The sequence below is a fragment of the Panthera onca genome, chromosome E2 (assembly GCF_046562875.1).
Source record: "Panthera onca isolate mPanOnc1 chromosome E2, mPanOnc1 haplotype 2, whole genome shotgun sequence".
NCBI lineage: Eukaryota > Metazoa > Chordata > Mammalia > Carnivora > Felidae > Panthera > Panthera onca.
This window is the reverse complement of record NC_138353.1, coordinates 53294243-53311687: the sequence shown is the minus strand read 5'-3', so window position 1 is coordinate 53311687 and position 17445 is coordinate 53294243. Positions and strand designations below refer to the sequence as shown.

The 17445-nt window shown below is 47.1% G+C and overlaps 2 long non-coding RNA genes and 1 other non-coding gene across 3 annotated transcripts in view; 1 reads left to right on the top strand and 2 right to left on the bottom strand.

Annotated features, from left to right (window-relative positions):
• The window catches only part of LOC132690113 (uncharacterized), a 771167-nt gene that overhangs the window by 549777 nt on the left and 203945 nt on the right, over nt 1-17445 (top strand). The gene's annotated exons all lie outside the window — the stretch shown is intronic.
• Nucleotides 8647-8759, bottom strand: LOC132691432 (small nucleolar RNA SNORA17). Its single transcript, XR_009615779.1, has one exon. It is a non-coding gene; the product is annotated as a small nucleolar RNA SNORA17 (small nucleolar RNA).
• Nucleotides 13104-16208, bottom strand: LOC144614553 (uncharacterized). Its single transcript, XR_013552373.2, has 3 exons — nt 15899-16208; nt 14492-14741; nt 13104-13510 (listed from the first exon to the last, which is right to left on the bottom strand). It is a non-coding gene; the product is annotated as an uncharacterized LOC144614553 (long non-coding RNA).

Sequence of the window (17445 nt, the reverse complement as noted above, 5' to 3'; positions counted from 1 at the left end):
CCTCATTTAAATGTTTCATGCATGACTCACACTGGCTTAGATCCTTACGTCTCAGGTCGTGTATTTGCTTTAAAAAAAAAAAAAAAAGGAAAAGTTGTTTGTCTTTTAGCCATAGAACCCTTCACCCAAGCACCACGTAGGCTCTACCCCAAAAGTCAGTTTTCTTTATGTAATCATGTGTTTATTCAACAAATGTTCATCGAGCACATCCCAGGCAGCATGAACTGCTCTGGGAACTGGGGATTGAATGGGACCCAGCATATCTGTTGTCTCTTCTCCTCTCTTGGAGCTTGCATTCTCAGAGACGGTAGGGACAGAAGGTAAACAAACAAACAAATGAGATATACATTTAACTGGAATACAAAAGTTAGGTTTTATGTGTGGAAAGTGCCAGAAAAGAAACCAGCAGGATAACGAATTGAGAGGGCACCATAGAGAGACCCTCTTTCAAGGTAGGGTGTCCAGGGAAAACCTCTCTAAGGGAGAACACCTACATGGAGCCCCGAAATATCCAGGGGAAAGGTCTTGAGTCCCTACCTAGTGTCCCTTTCTGCCTTCCCCTGACCCCCGGCCCAGCCCGACTGGGGCTACATTCTCACTTCTGGGACACTCAGTTCAGTCACTTCTAAAGGGAAGGTTAGTAGCTCCTTCTTCAAAGTAGAGATCTGAAAAACCAAGGAGAATATTTTAATGCCATGTTATCAGTTTTCCCATTTAAAGAGTCAGACCGAGGGGGGTGCCTGGGTGGCTCAGTCGGTTAAGCATCTGACTTCAGCTCCGGTCATGATCTCACGGTTCTTGAGTCTGAGCCCCGCGTCGGGCTCTGCGCTGACAGCTCAGAGCCTGGAGCCTGTTTCAGATTCTGTGTCTCCCTCTCTCTCTGACCCTCCCCCGCTCGTGCTCTGTCTTTCTCTGACTCAAAAATAAACATTAAAATTTAAAACAAAAAGTAAGGAAATGGACCAAGAAAGCATTAATAGGGAGGTTGAAAGGAGGGAACAGAATGGCTGCAGAGAATCAACAGAGGGACCAGAAGAAGGGTCTTCTCTTGTGAAACAAAATCCAGAATAAAGACAGAATTGGGGAAGACCAAGTTGGAAGAAGGAATAAAAAGGAGGAGGTGGGGCAGGCAGAGGGAGAAGAGAGAGAAGAAATAAGACAAGGCCGGGAGAGGGTGAGATGGTCCCTCATAGGGTTTGCCATAAACCAATGCTCTTTTCTTCATTTTCTTGAAAGTTTGTTTCAGTCTTGAGTTGTTGGTCAGGTCTCAGAGCTCTAAAGTGCTCTAGAAGTTACAGCTGCTGCAGATGATTAGAACATGGTAGGTGGCCCTGTATCATACTCTCGGTAGACATTCAACTGTCCCAGGGGGGAGGTGCAGGCTCAGCACTATGGTTAGCATTGCCTTCTGTCTTTCCAAGGACCTAGGCAAGGGGAGCTACCTAGATAGAACTTTTGTCAGGTATCCTTGTTTTCACAAAGAAGTGTGGTTTCTCTAGGCTTTTGAAATGTATTAATTTACCCAGCACATGCTTGGGGGTGAGGGGTGCCCACTCTGAGTTCCCCTTATGGGAGCAGTGTTTGGTGCACATGAACTTGAGCTCTCTTTCCTAATCTCTGGAATAGACTCACCCCGGTGGGTTTTGTATGACCTTTGCAATCCTTTTGTCTTACCCACCGCTGTTGTCTCCCACTGGGGAAGAGGACCCAGAACACGAAACACAAATTCTAGACAAGGGGCTGACCAGATCAACCTGTTACCCTTGGACCAGCAGTGTGTTGTATATTTCTTCCTATTCTCTTTTTTAATAAAATCAATTGATTTTTTTAATGGAGAGAACTTATTTAGAGTCAGATTTAACCTTATTAGATAGCACTGATATATTTTCAGTCTTTAACTCTGATATGAAAAGCAAATAAAACCATGAAAAAGGGGAGTTGAAAAAAAAACTCACCAAATCATTTTGAGCATTGGATTGACAGTAGGGTAAGAAAGAACATTTTAACCCTGAGCAATTGCTCTGATAGTGAACATATATTAATTTGAATCCCTAAGATAGAATATTTATATGGAAAGATAATAACATAAACCATGCAAGGCTATTAAAATGTTATTTTGAATATAAATTTATAATTTTGAGTATGTAAAAATATAATTGGGTCAAGTAAAAATGTGAGATGACTACATTTAAAGTTTTTAACTATAAAAATACTACAAGGACATTAACAGTCACTTTAAGAAAAAAATCACCCCCCACTATCTCACTATCCTAGTAGACCTGCTTCCATTGTTTTTGCAAATTCCTATCTCTATCTACATATGTGTATTTACATATTGTAATTATAGTACCAGTCTTATTTTTATTTATAGATCTTTCATCCATCTGTCTTCAGAGTCATAATAAACATCACATCTCAGCTCAGTCGCATGTTTCTTGGGGAAATAGCTAAGAATCCTCACTCCCTCGCTTGGTCACTATTCCCTCCTAAATCACAAAAGGACCATTCTCCTTAACACTGATCAGAGCAGTGTTACTTTTTTGTGTTTGTTTCTTTGATTAATATCTGCTTCCTTCTGGAGAAACAGAAGTTCCTCAATGTATCATTTTTGCTCACAGTTATATCTCTAGCCCGCAGTAAGTGCTGATTAACTATTTCTTAAATACACGTACATAATAGCTACATGGTATCTCATTGTGTTTATGTTGCAATGTTCCTGACCTCACGCTGCTGGCATTTTTACTAATTTGCTTCAGATGTGTTTCTTGAATAAAATATATGTAATAAGTGTCTTTATGCACCAAACTTTTAACCAAATTGTAACTTATTTCCTTAAAATACAAATCACCAGGGCAATGTTTATGAGCATTTTATGGTGCTTGATGTGTCTGTATATTATTCCAAAAGGGTTGGACATATTTATGAAGACTATCAAATGATGAAACTATTTTGAATCAGTTATGATTGTTGAATCAGTTATGATTATAAATTAAATATATATAGCATAATTAACTTAAAAATATTATAAATTATAAAGAAGACCCTCCATAATATCCATAAGCACATTACACAAAGGTGACCACCATGAAACTTTCCTTCCAAGCTGGGTTTCATGTGTGTGTGTTTAAAGCTAGGTCCCAATTATGTAAATTCTGAGCCATGGGATTTACATAGCTTACTACTCTGCTCCCATCCCTTCCATTTGCATTACATAATGGTAATTTTTTATTCTTCTGACCACTTAGCTTTCATGGCTTCATATAACTTCATTTATGGATAAGTTAATTTAATATTGTCCTCCTATCCAAAGATTGTTTTCAGTTATTTCTTATTTTATAGGTATTGTAGCGATGAGAGTTATGTTGTATAAAGTCACCGTGAATACTGAATTCGTGAATACTGAATTAGTGAATACTGAACCATTGCTCCTAAGGGAGATACAGGGTTAGGTTCCTACAAGCCTCTGGTCGCATTTTCATCAACTGATAAATATATAACTGCCAGGTTATTTAAGACATACTGTTGATTCAGTAACATTGAACTCACAGCCAACAGCGCTATAACCCATGCCTGAGTGAAGCGTATTTAACACAGCTGTTTTCTCCATGAGACACATTCTGGTGTTCTTACTCTCAGGACCACTAGACAGCACTCCAGCTCCGTGTCTAGGGGACATTTTAAACAACAAACTCACCAATAAAAAGCACTAGAATGTGGCACTAAATAGACTGTAAAAAGGACATTATTTACAGTATAATCTGAAATACAGAGGCAGGGCATCTCCTTCATTACCTCAAGGGAACACGAGCATCAAGCAACCCAGATATTTTGCTGCTCCGCACTTGTCCACGAGTGACCACAAAACACTGCAAGGATCAATTTTGGGATTACAAGTCAATTCTAGGAAATATGGAATGTGTGAGTGATGAGGATTGTCTGTGCATGTTTGGGGCATCATTGCATATGTCCTTGGCGTACATGAAGTGAAGTCTAGTGCTGTATTCTTTGAGAGGGCTTTGGAAAGGCTATGTGATAGCCATCCAAACAGAAAAGGTGAAGAAGGCCCGCTGGGGGGCATTTTATTTAGAAAAGTATATGCTACAGACAGTCTTCTGCCATGATTAGCTTCCGAGTTATTAGCCAGCTCCTTTTAGCACAGTCTGACCTGGATTCCCGTCCCTGGGGTGCAGCTGCTTCTTCGAGGGACCCCGAGTCAATTCCTCACCCCTCTGAGGTTTATCGTGTATATGAGGTAACCTTAGAACTTAGAACTTGGAACTCAAAGGGTTGTTGCAAGGAACGATTAAGTAAATGCAGATAAGGCATAGGACGGGGGCCGGGGTCAGATTCCACAAACCATGGCAAGAGAGAGGAAAACTTCCAAGGCTAACCTTCTTCCGAGTAAAACTTTGGAATGGTTGGGGGTGCCGTTCTCCTGAAGGCCTCGGAACTGCCCAAGGGGATCTATAATTACGATTTTTATTTCAAAATCCGTGCAGTATTCTGCCACCAGAGAAAGGACAAGAATCCACAGTTACAATTTAAGGATCAAGAGTTACCGAAAGGTCCTCATCGGAGCTCCAAGCCAGTCTCATTATCAGTTAGTTACAGCACAACCTTCGAGGCCCCGGATTCTATCTCAGATCACCAAGGGATATACTCTCTTTGTCCTCAGCAATGCTATATCAAAAAAAAATCAACTGCACTCCAGCGAGGTGATGCGGTGGAAAGATCACCGGGTCTTGAGTTGCACCGACCTGAGTTTGACTCACGACGTCTTTCTCTTACTCTCTGTGACTTTCAGAGCAATTGCCTTCTTCCCTTGAGACTTGTTTTGTTTTTGGTTTTGGTTTTGTGTTTTTGTTTTTGTTTTTGTTTTTGTTTTCCATCTGGCAAATGGGCATGAATAAGGAAGGCATAGTTCGTAGTTTTGTTGTAGATGTTTGGAAAGTTATTTGTAAAGGACCTAGCCAGGTGACTACCAGCTCTTGTCGGAGTGTCTGTGTGCATTCTTTGTGCATTATTAAAAGGCACATCACTCTGATTCTTACAAATACCCTGTAGCTTTCCTGCGCCCCGGTTCACATTTCCATTTGCTTCCTCTTTTCGATCTCTTCCTCCTGACAGAAAATAGGACTAACTGTATCGCGGGACAGAATCTTTACTTGGAATGTGAACCTGCAGCAAGGAGCAAAATATATTGGTGTGTAAGAAAAGGCATTGCATTGACTTCCCCTTCCCTGAAATCTATTTCAAAAATCCTGAGGGAAGCGAGGCTCTAATAGAATGATGGTAGGAGGGATGACACGTGGAATTGTTATAAAATGATGAGTGTTCCAGGGCCAAACTGGAATGATATAAAAAGGGGAAAAATATTCCTGCCCACTTTCTTCTCAAAACCAAGGGAGCTGTTCAACATAATTATTACAAGCTCCCGTCCCCAGGAGTTATAACTTAATATCCTATTTCAAATACTTTACTTAAAGATAGAGTTAGTTTTTTTTTTTTCCTTAAAGAGAGAAGAGTCATCTTTGGTTAGTTAATAATGTAACAATTCCAATTTTGAGTTAGATGATTTAATAGGCTGGAAAAATCATCTAGTTGTCTATGTGTGCGTCTGTACCCTTATATACATACATGCATACACGTGTGTGTGCACATAGGCTCTTTCGCCCAGAGAGACGTGAAGCTTTGTCTGAGGGAGGTGAAATAGTTACTCCTGATGCTGGGACTCTTTGATAATGAAGTGGCTGTTTTTATTATTTATGTGTGAAGTTTCATCTTCTTAAAAAAAAAAAAAACAGAAAGAAAAAGAAATGGCCATCAGTCTACTATCAATTTCCTGGTCGGGATATTCTACTGGAATTACAGAAGATGTCAGATGGAGAGAATTGGGTGTCACATATATGGAATCTCTCTGCATTATTTGCTGTAACTGCACGGGGGTTTACAGTTTTCTCAAAATAAGAGCGGGAGAGGGCAAGAAGGAAAGAAGGAGCGGTGGGGAAGAAGGTGGCTTTCAGCCCTCTACACCTTGCTTCTGGGTCGGTCATGCCCATCTGCCCACAGCACCTGCATCCACCCCTTTATGTGGCCCATGCCTTCCCCACCTTCAGATCTGAGCTCAGCTCTTTCTGCCTCAAGGCCCTTCATTCATCTGAGTCCTTCAGCCTTCAGACTTTTCCTGCTGAACAGATCTCATGGTTCTCAGGTCCACACCCTGTTCTGGATACCAACATAATTTAAACTAAAGGATTAAATATCAGTTGGGGTGCGAGTGTCCTCTCCCAGCGAGGATGTGGGCTCCCGAGGGAGTCACCCTATCTCCATTGCCCCCCTTCCCGTCACCTGGGTTTGGACCAGTTCTCAGTTCTCAGCATATAGTGTATATTTAATAAATATTTAATAAAAGTGATCATTTCTTTATTGCTTAGCAAACTCATGCCTTTGTAAAAATGTTGGGGAGGCTGTCCCATAACACTGATAAGTAAGAAGTGGACTTTTTGTTGACAGTGAGAATAGCATCTACTGTCTAATTCTCTACTGTCTTCGGGAGACGAAGTCAAACCCCTGATCGCCGCATCACACAGCCTCTTCAGCCAAGGGCCCCCATCCCGGTCCACCTTTCCATCCGCCTCCCTCCCTCACGTTCTACCCACCCTGCCCAGTGCGACATACTTGTTCATGTCTTTGTCTCTCTGGGACTCAACTCCCTCTCACACGTGTCTGTTCTCTACGTGAACAACCCACTCATACTTTAGTTTCTAGTTCTAGGAGATCTCCTGGGTGCACCAACCCTCTGGTTTTACGATCCCGTAACACTCTGGACTTGTTGGTAATAATCATGATCGCGCGTGCCATTCCGTCTTCCGTGTCTGTTACGTGCCACTGCCTGTCTCATACACTCGGGGGTGCAACCAGCACAGCACTGGCCCAGAATAATCTACGGCACATCCTGTGGGCTGAAGCATTAGCACAGTCCCTTCTGCAGGTGGAAGTCACGGCTGTCATTCCCGATTCCTCCTGCTGGTCCTCTGCACCCACAAAGTGTTCGCTGACTGCTCCCAGCACCTGTCTCCCGGGATCCTGTGATCCACGATCCCGGTGACTGTCATCACCCAGAGCCTATTGTTTCGTTCTTGTTCTTGCCCACAGGCCCACCCCTTCACCTAGGCTCGTATCTGCACAAGGGCCGAGGCCATGTTCTGTGTCTTCGTAACCACAGCCCCTGGAGGTGTCTGGCATCCAGGAGGCATTCAGTACACGTGTGCCAAGGGACCAACCTTGATCTTGGGTGTGTTCTCTAATGGTTATGGCTGTACCTGTTAAGGTGTTGATTGAGGTGGGGAGGGGTCGAGAGAGGGAGAGAGAATCCCAAGCAAGCTCCATGCTGTCAGCACAGAGTGGGGCACGGCTCAATCCCACGAACCGTGAGATCGTGACCTGAGCCGAGATCAAGAGTTGGATGCTGAACCGACTGAGCCACCCAGACACCCCCACAAAATGTTGGTATTATTGAATTCATCTCCCTGTGAGTGGTCTCAGGCTCCCTGGACTTGGGTGTGAGCCCCGTGGCACGAGTGAAGCGGACCCCACAGTTAAACAGTGTGTGTCAGACCCACCGTCCCCCCAGGGGGTTGGGAACACTGGCCCAGGAAGGAGCTTGAAATATGCACTAAGTAAACAAAATGCGCTAAATGTTCTTTGAGGGATTTTGTAGAAAGCCCCACCCCAGCAAGAATAGCACAGACACCAGGAGCGAGCACGTGGGCTTGAAAAGAGATGCCGATATGGGGTCTGAAGGATTTCCCAGGCTCTGGGGGTCCTGACGGCGATGGGCCGTGGGTCTGTGGCTCAGCCATGGGTACAGAGGGAGCAGCGTCAGAGGTGAGGGAACAGGGTGGTTTCATGTGTGGGGCTCCCAGTTTTCCTCCTCCATACCTACACCTCCCATCTGACTGCCTAGGAAAGTTCTGTCTCACCTGCCTGGGTCCTGGGCTGTGGCAAGACGCCAGAGGGGAAGCTCCCGGAAGGAGGGAAGGAAGCCTGCTTTGTGGCCAGCCCCTGGCAGGGCTCCTTCTAGAGGGGCTGGGAGAAGCGGGCAGATGGGGAGGGTTTTTTGTTTGTTTGTTTTTTGATTTTTGTTTTTTTTTTTTTTTTTAAGGGAAAGAGAGAAAGAGAGGAAGGGAAGAAGGGGAAGAAGGTTTTGGAAGTTTAGAAAGGGAAGGATCCAGAATAGACGTGGACCAGGTGAATGGAACGGAGGGAAGAGGCGTTTTAGGAAGGGTTGCTCGGGAGCTGGGATCTTTTTGGTCCTGATCCCCGTAACGTCCTCCACTGTGAGACCGGGCTTCTTTGAAATGACATTTGCTGCAGCAATGTGCCACGGGAGACCCACGTGTGTGTGTGTGTGTGTGTGTACTGATCCACGCAACGAATTCAGATGGGGCTCAGCCTGGACCTGGACCGCCAAGATTCATGCACTGACATTAGTGTTCCTGCAACCTCACAGAGTCGCTCGGCCCTCCTGTGACTCAGTTTACTCGTTGGCAAACCCGGATGGTACCTGCCTCGTGGGATCGCTCTGGGGCTTACACAAGGGAATCCAGAACAGTGCCAGGCACACAGCAAACACTCACGCACGTAAATGTCAGGCAGCAGCACGTCCTCACCAGTCAGCACCTCTGGGCACAGACGCCTGTCTTTTCTCTACCACCCTGTCCCTTCAGGGGCCAGCTCCCCTGTTTGCCAGGGACAGAGGGGCTTCCGGGGGACCCAGGACTCCTCCGTTTAAAACCAGGTGCAGCCCCGGGCACACAGGAGCGAGTTGGCCACGCTCTCTGTCATCCTCCACCTCCTATTCCAACCCCATTCAAGGTCTCGCATACAGCAAACGCTTAAGTATTATTGGTTCTCTGAGCCAAGCAATTGCTTGACTCCTGGGATAATTATTTAACTCTTCCTGGGCTGTAGGTGCACCGGGGTCTCTAGGCGATCCATTGCCTAATACCTTCCCAGAATGGGCCCGGTCAGGTCCAGAAGGGAAGAGAGGCAGGGAGTGGGGGCTGAGGACACTCAGGGGGTGACTCAGCACTGAGTCTGGGGGCTCTGTCACGACAGGCCCACCTTCCCCTGGAACACCCATGCCCCAGCAACGTGCCCCGCCCTGAGCAGTGACTCAGACGAGGCACTCCGGCTGTCACTCAGTGAAGGGCCTTCTAGGGCCAGGCCGGCCCCTCCTGCCACCTTCTCAGTAAGGGCAGCAGCCGGGACAGCCAGCTCGGGTCCTGGAGGAGGCGGCACTGGTCACCCCATGGAGATAGGTGAGCTGAGTCACCAGAGCAAGGCGCCTTTGCCCTGCCTGCTGTGCCCCGAGCAAAGCGGGTGCCCTCTGCACACAAGTTTTGGGAGGGGAACCTCCCAGTTTCGGTTATTTCCCAGCCAAACTCTTCTAAGCAAAAATGTGATTGGGAAGATTCCAGGCTCAGCTCCCCAGGGAATAAAGAAATGCTATCTTTATAATGATTGTATCACTGCCACCGTTTCCCGTGATTCTCCATCCTTCCCCAAGCCCCCCCTGCATGCCTGGCTTTTTTTTTTTTTTTCCTTATACCAGTCAGCCCTTGAAATGGCCCTGGGAAATAGTTATTACTATCCACACCTAATATTTACCTCATTAGTACATGATGAAACTAAGAATTTGGGAGGGTCTAGAACATGGGCAAAGTCACAGGGTTATGACTGGCAAATCCCGGACTCCAAGGCCCACCCCCTCCTCCCCAAATCCTGCCTTTCCCAGGCCACCCCACCCTGAGCATGGGCCCGACACACCTCGTGCCCTGGTTTTTATCCAGAAAAAATATGGAGAGCCGGACAAGCAGTTGGATTCAGAGGCAGTATGACATGAAAGGAATCTAAACAGGCAAACAGTACTTTAAAAAAGAAAAAAAAACCAAAACGTTCATTTCGCTTAGCAGAATGAACTCACGGTCCGTTCCCTGCTTCTGGGTCATTCTCCTGCTCGTGTTGATTTATAGATCGTCTCCAACTGCCATTTCCCTTTATTTCCCGGCAACTTTCAGGCTCATGGGTCCTGTTAAAGGATCCTTCTTTGCTCCTTGGTTCATTTGCCAAAACACACTCAGTCCTGCATCTGTCTGCAATTTCTGTCAATTCAGTGTTTTAATTATGTTTGAATTAATCGACAGGATTGTTCTTTATTAAAAAAAAAATACAAATCCGAATAATACTGCATTGCACATTTAAAAGTTGCTGAGAGAGCAGGTCTTAAAAGTTCTTGTCCCAAGAGAAAAACAAAAAGTTGTTAACTGTGATGGTGGAGGTCAGCTAGGCTGATGGTGATCGTTTTGCAGGGTATACAGATGGTGAATCAAGACGTCGTACCCCTGAAATTAATGTCATGTTGCACGCCATTGTACCTCAATCTTAAAAATCTGGTTTTGTCATCTGCTTGCAAAATTTGCTTTTTATAAAGTCCGAATTCCTTGGACTGACTTGTCTCGCCTTCTCTTTCAGACCTCCTCTGTCGGTTGTTTCGGGAACAGTGGGGACCGGTCTGTGCCCTCCCCTCTGACAGGGCGTCCTCAGACCCTTCTTGATCTGCAATCTCTTCCTTACCTCTCAAACCAGAGTTCCAAAGTCATCTCCCTAAGTGGGCTTCCCTGGGTCCCCTTGGCCCCGACTGTAGCTGTCACAAAACTTTGCAATAACTCAAACACCGTCCTCAAGATGCACGTCTGCTGAGTTTCCTAACAAAAGGGCAAGTTAGGGAGCGCCTGGGTGGCGCAGTCGGTTAAGCGTCCGACTTCAGCCAGGTCACGATCTCGCGGTCCGTGAGTTCGAGCCCCGCGTCGGGCTCTGGGCTGATGGCTCGGAGCCTGGAGCCTGTTTCCGATTCTGTGTCTCCCTCTCTCTCTGCCCCTCCCCCGTTCATGCTCTGTCTCTCTCTGTCCCAAAAATAAATAAAAAACGTTGAAAAAAAAAAATTAAAAAAAGGGCAAGTTAGGGTCTTCTGGGATTCTGGTAAAAAAATGAGTTTCCCAGGGCCCGTCCCCCAGCCATTTTGATTCCGTCAGTCTCCTGCCATGGGGAGATCTGTATCTTTAACACATGCTCTGGGCGATTCTGATTCAGCCACTTCCTAGGCCATACTCTTAAGAAAGTGCACGTTGTTGTAACTATTTATATCTCTGTTCTCTGTGACCTCCACTGACCACCCCCTCAACGGTCAAGAGCTCTCAGGAACAAGACCAACATATTTTCATTCCTAGGGTCCTGGTGCTTGGCCTAAGTACTGGGGTAGAGCAGGTGCACTGTAAGTATGTGATGACTGAGCCCCATTTGGTCGTCTTGTCTAGAATTACTTATTAAGCACCTACTGTGCGCACACGAGTATCCTATGCACTGCGGAGAAGCAAGAGAGATTAAAATCCCTGTCCTTATGGACCAAACGATGGATGAGTGAATTACAAAGAGCAGATTCTGCGTTCTGAGTTTGAACTATCGTTGTCTCAGAGGGCTACTGATAGCCAGGCGTCAGGTGTTTTCATGGACGCTATGCAATTAGACATCACGATCAGCAGGATAAATAATACAAGCGAATGCTGCTCCTGTTCATGACTGCCCCCCCCGTTTTCATGACTTTTTTAAAAACTTTTTTTGTTCATTATAGTCGACACGCCATGTTGTATACGCTTCAGGGGCACGACACAGTGATTCTACAACTGTATACGTTATGCTGTGCTCACCCCAAGTGTAGGTACCATCTGTCCCCGTGCCACACGATTACCGTACCGTCGACTATATTCCCCACGCTGTCCCTTTCATCCCCGTGACTTATTCATTCCGTACCAGGAAGCCTGTACCTCCCACTGTCCCTCTCCCGTTTCGCCCATCCCCGTACCCACCTTCCCTCTGGCAGTCATCAGTTTGTTTTCTGGATTTATGGGTCTCTTTCCACTTTCCGTTTGTTCTGTTTGGTTAGATTCCACATGTAAGCGAAGTCATATGGTATTTGTCTTTCTCTGTCTGACTCGCTTCACTCAGCAGAATACCCTCTCTGTCCCCCGTGTCGTCCCAAATGGCAAGACGTCATTCTTCTTTATGGCTGAGTAATATTCCATTGGGGACGCATACCCCGTCGCCGTTATCCATTCATCTACCGATGGACACTTGCGTTGTTTTCCGTATCTTGGCTATTGTAAATGACGCTGCTCTTGGCTATTGTAAATAACATAGGGATGGACATATCTTTTCGAACCGGGGCTCCTGTTTCTTTTTTTAACGGTGAGGAACTTGCAAATTCAAGAGGCTGTGGCTGGCAGTGTATTAGAGAGCCACTCACCTGCAGAGTCTGAATTCAAAGGCTGGCCTGTTCCTCTCGAGCCCTGAGGTCCTGGTTTCTCCCCGGGGACTCATCACGGCCTTGGCATGGCTACAGTATTCTTTCACCTGGTACAGGTGACCTTACTCAGCCAAGCCAGAAGACATGAGCACGGGCCGCCCAGCTGTCACTAGCCCCACTCACCTGTGGGGCTGCACGGGCACCAGGGTTCCCCGGGGCCGGCCCGTCTAGGGCCTATTGGTACGACTGTGCTTCGTGTCAGAAAGCACGTTGTGATCGTCACTCCTCCGTCGTCACGCTTTCATCAGGAGGACTTAGAACAGAGGGGGCTGAAATGGCTTCGTGTTAGCCCAAAAATCCAGAGATTAATAGTAAACCTTGAAAATAGGGAAGCATCTGATTTGAGCTTTTCCGTCGACAAACCCAATAACGCAGAGGAAACTATTAACATACAAATAGACAGGCTTCCCATTAAAACAGCAGCAGACAGTTCTGGAAAAGACCTCTTCACGCAGAAAGCAATTATGATGGGAAATCGAGTCCGATTCAGACCCATTTGCAGCAAGCTTGGAAAATCAAAAAGTAACCACTCGTAAGTGGGGAGACAGCCCTGCTGTGGGGGAACCGGCAGCCAATTCTTTATTATGATTGCTACTTTTATTATTTTAGTTTTAAAGAATTCAATGTTACAAGCTCCAAATCTTCCTGACTTGCAACCTTTGCTCAGAGGGTTATGGCACAGCACAGACACATTTATTTACATACAAGAAAAACAAATCAGCCCATATACAAACAAACAGATTTTTTTTTTTTAAGCTCAACTTTCCGGAGGTTGATAGCGTTTCTAGCTGAGATGCCCCTCGAACCAAGAACTTCTAAAGTTCTCCTGTGACTGTCTGTACCCTCTGCAAGCCAGATGCTTCCGTCTAGGCCCTTCTGCTTTCGCCGAAGCTGGGAATGTGCAAACCGGAACTGTTAGAGGCACGGCTGAGTCAAGAGATGGGATGCCAGACCAGACAAACGTAGAAGCTGCAGGTGAGGACAAAAAACCCTTCTAGAAAACAGGAGGGCTTTCTTCCACACGGTTGTGGGAAAGGAAGCCGTCAGGGACGCGACCATGAAATAATAGGCACAGCACTCCAGGACCTTCATGAAAGTGTAAGAGGTTAGTGACACTTTGCCCACGGTGACATCACGTGGATTGAGTGGCTAAGACCCCTGCTGTGCCCTTTCCTGTCACCAGGCAATTCTTCCGCGATCACATAAAGAAAAAATTTTTTAAGGTTTATTTATTTTTTTTTTTTTGAGGGACAGAGCAGGGGAGGGGCTGAGAGAGAGGGAGACACGGAATCCGAAGCAGGCTCCAGGCTCCGAATTGTCAGCACAGAGCCCGATGCGGGGCTCGAACCCGTGAACTGCAAGATCGTGACCGGAACCGAAGTAGGACGCTCAACCTACTGAGCCGAGGTGCTCCTGCCATAACATACTTTACTCTGATTAAAAGCTTATAGTGTTCGTGGCACCTGAGTGGCTCAGTCGGTTGAGCGTCTGACTTCGGCTCGGTCATAATCTCACAGTTCCTGAGTTCGAGCCCCGCGTCAGGCTCTGTGCTGACAGCTCAGAGCCTGGACCCTGTTTCGGATTCCGTGTCTCCCTCTCTCTGCCCCTTCCCCGCTCATGCTCTGTCTCTCTCTGTCTCTCAAAACTGGATAAACATTAAAAAAATTTTTTTAATAAAAACTTAGCTTTCTGTCTCCTATGCTACGTTGGAGGTCTAGTGCTTTATAATCTCTGATTACCTTTTCGGAGGAGGACAGGCTCCTCACATTTGACTCAGACACGCTCCAGGTGCTGGCCCTCTAGCCGAGCTCCCTCACTTCTCCGTGCCCCAGCTGATCCGCTTGTCTTAGTTCCGCAGACGTGCCATGCCCCTCATGCTCTGGGCCTTTGCACATGCCTTTCTCTCCACCCGGATGCTGTTCTGTCTCCCGCCTCCCCACCTCCTCCCTTCTGCACAGCACCCTTGCTAACCACTGGGTTATATGCACACGTGACAAAGAGCCTGAGCTCTTTTCTCTTAGTGCCTTTGTCTATAACTATAAATTCACCTGGGTAATTATTTGGTACCTGCCAGTGTCCCCCTTCCCCCGCAGACTCTAAGATCTGTTTGATCATGGAGCTGACTTTGCCACAACCTCAAGCAACAGCTGGTCGAAGGATGAACAAGTCTTTCCCCGGCTCGGACCCTGCTTCTAGGCCAGACTCTTAGACGTCACAAGAAGGGTCCGATTCTACCATGAAGGAAAATTTTAGAGCTACCTCATTTGTGTAGTCACTTGCCACTGAATCAGTCATTCAACAAATGGCCTTGGATAATCTGTTGGGTCAGGTGGCCAACACAGGAACCGTTTATGGTGACGGATGTATAGGGTGTGATGAGGAAATAAACAGATGATGAGAGAGCCATATTAGTAAGAGTCCTACTAGAAGGTACCAAGAGTATAAAGAATTATGTCTTTTCCTTCCTCCCTCTCTTCCCTTCTCCCTCTCTCCATCTCGTCTCTCTCTGTCCCTCTCCCTTTGTCTCCCTCCCTCTCCCTCTCTCCCCCCACTCCTCTCCCTGTCTCCCTCCCTTTCCCTCTCTCCCTCTCTCTCTTTCCCTCCTTCTCCCTCTCTTTCCCTCTCTCCCTCCCTCTCTTCCCTTCTCCCTCTCTCCGTCTCATCTCTCTCCGTCCCTCTCCCTCTGTCTCCCTCCCTCTCCCTCTCTCTCTCCCCACCTCCCTCTCTCCTCTCTCTCTCTCCCTCTCTCTTCTCTCCTTCTCTCTCTCTCTCTCGCCCTCTTTCTCCCTCTCTCTCTCCCTCCCTCTCCCTCTCTCCCTCTCTCTACCTCCCTTTCCCTCTCTCTCTCTCCCTCTCTCTCCCTCCCTCTCCCTCTCTCTCCCTCTCTTTCCCTCTATCTCCCTCTGTCTCCCTCTCTCTCTCCCTCTCTCTCTCCCTCCCTCCCTCTCCCTCTCTCCCTCCCTCCCTCTCCCTCTCCCTCTCTCCCTCTCTCTACCTCCCTTTCCCTCTCTCTCTCTCCCTCTCTCTCCCTCCCTCTCCCTCTCTTTCCCTCTATCTCCCTCTGTCTCCCTCTCTCTCTCCCTCTCTCTCTCCCTCCCTCCCTCTCCCTCTCTCCCTCCCTCCCTCTCCCTCTCTCCCTCTCTCTCCCTCTCTCTCCCTCCCTTTCCCTCTCTCTCTCTCTCCCTCTCTCTCCCTCTCTTTCCCTCTATCTCCCTCTGTCTCCCTCTCTCTCTCCTTCTCTCTCTCCCTCTCTCCCTCTCTCCCTCTCCCTCTCCCTCTCTCTCTCTCCCTTTCTCTCCCTCTCTCTCTCCCTCCCTCTCCCTCCCTCTCCCTCCCTCTCTCTCTCTCTCTCTCTCTCCCTCCCTCTCTCTCTCTCCCTCCCTCTCTCTCTCTCCCTCTGTCTCCCTCTCTCTCCCTCTCTCCCCTTTAACTGGTTCTGCCTCCTGGGACCTTGTGCATGTCTATGCCGCTTACCCTGGGCTAAACCAGACTAGTTCTGTAGACCAGTGAGGATAGGACAGAGTGACGTCATACTCAGCCCTGGCCTCGAGAAGCCTGCAGCCTGGAAGAGACAGACAGACCTATAACAAATTGCGATCATGCTGAAGACAGCCAGGCGCACTAAGTTCTGTGTTGTGGTTTGAGAAAGAAGTGAGTGGCTCAGCAGAGAGAGGAAGTGGTCTTGAGTCTGGAGGTGGAGTTTGACCTCCGTTACAACATGGGACCTGAGCTGTGTCTTGCATTTGTCAAATTCCATTCCATGAGATCCCCATTGTCATATCTTAGAGAGACGTACGGGGATGGATCCTCCACTAATGGGCTGGACAGACTCTTAACTTTTTTGTCACAAAAGGAGTACGTGACAAAACAGCGCAAAGGAACGCTCTGGTTGTGAGGCTTCCGAAGTTCCATATTTTGGTAAGCCTAGTCTCTTTCACCAGTGAGAATCCCCCCGAAGTCCCCAAGGCACAAAGGTCGCAAAGGTAACATCCAACAGGGGCTTGCAGCTGCTGGTGAATTCTCAGGACCCAAAATGTTTCACAGCTCAGGCAGAATGTTCTCCCCCGAGCGTGTCTCTAGTCTGCAAAGGTAGAGAGAATTTTTCACCAATTAGTAACAGACCCCAGAGAGAAGAGTAAGCAGATCATGTTCTGTCCAGCTATTGAGAGTTTTACATACAAAACGAGCTTAACTTTTTTGCCTTTGTCAGGGAGTGTGTTTGGGGTTTACACAGGGAAAAATGTTTGAAATCTTCCCACTCTTCAAGTTGAAAGAAATCTCATTGTCACCAAACCCGGTACATTGAATCTATCCCTTGTGTAAAATACTTAATATAGATTGTCTTATGTGATTTTTAACCGTGACAATCACCCTCCTTCTCAATAATGATAAGTTCCTAACCGCAAAGGGCCACTCTTTTGGTATACCTTCTGGAATTTAGATAGAGTTCATTGCATGGATATACATGGGTGGATGGACAGATGAATGAATCAGTCGATAGATGGATGGGTGAATGGGCAGATGGATACAAGGAGAGAAAATAGTCTCCAAGAAAATCGACTTGGCACAGAAGGATAGGAGGAGATTATAAAGCTATCCCAGTCTATCCCGCCTTTAGTGGTTTTGAAAATGTGTTCACCGATGCCTAGATATTCCTCCTTTCAAGCAGAACCTCGTTCTCTTCCCATGCGTATGAACTTAAGTTAATGATTCACGTGTACGTAGTAGAATGAATCAGAAGTGATCGTAAGCATGTTCGGAGACTGGGCCGAGAAAGGGCGCTGTGGCTACTGGTTTGATCTCTGTATTGGGAAACTTGCTGTAGAGGAAGGCAGCCGCCATGTCATGAGGACACCCAGGCAGCCCTGTGTAGGCCACCTCCGGGTGGGGAACCGAGGCCTCTAAACCCCTGTGTGATAGGCTGTGTTGGAAGCAGATTCTCCAGCCTTTTTCAAGACTTCAGGATGATTGCAGCCCCAGGCCATAGCTGACTGCAGCCTCGGGAGAGATCTTGGACTAAA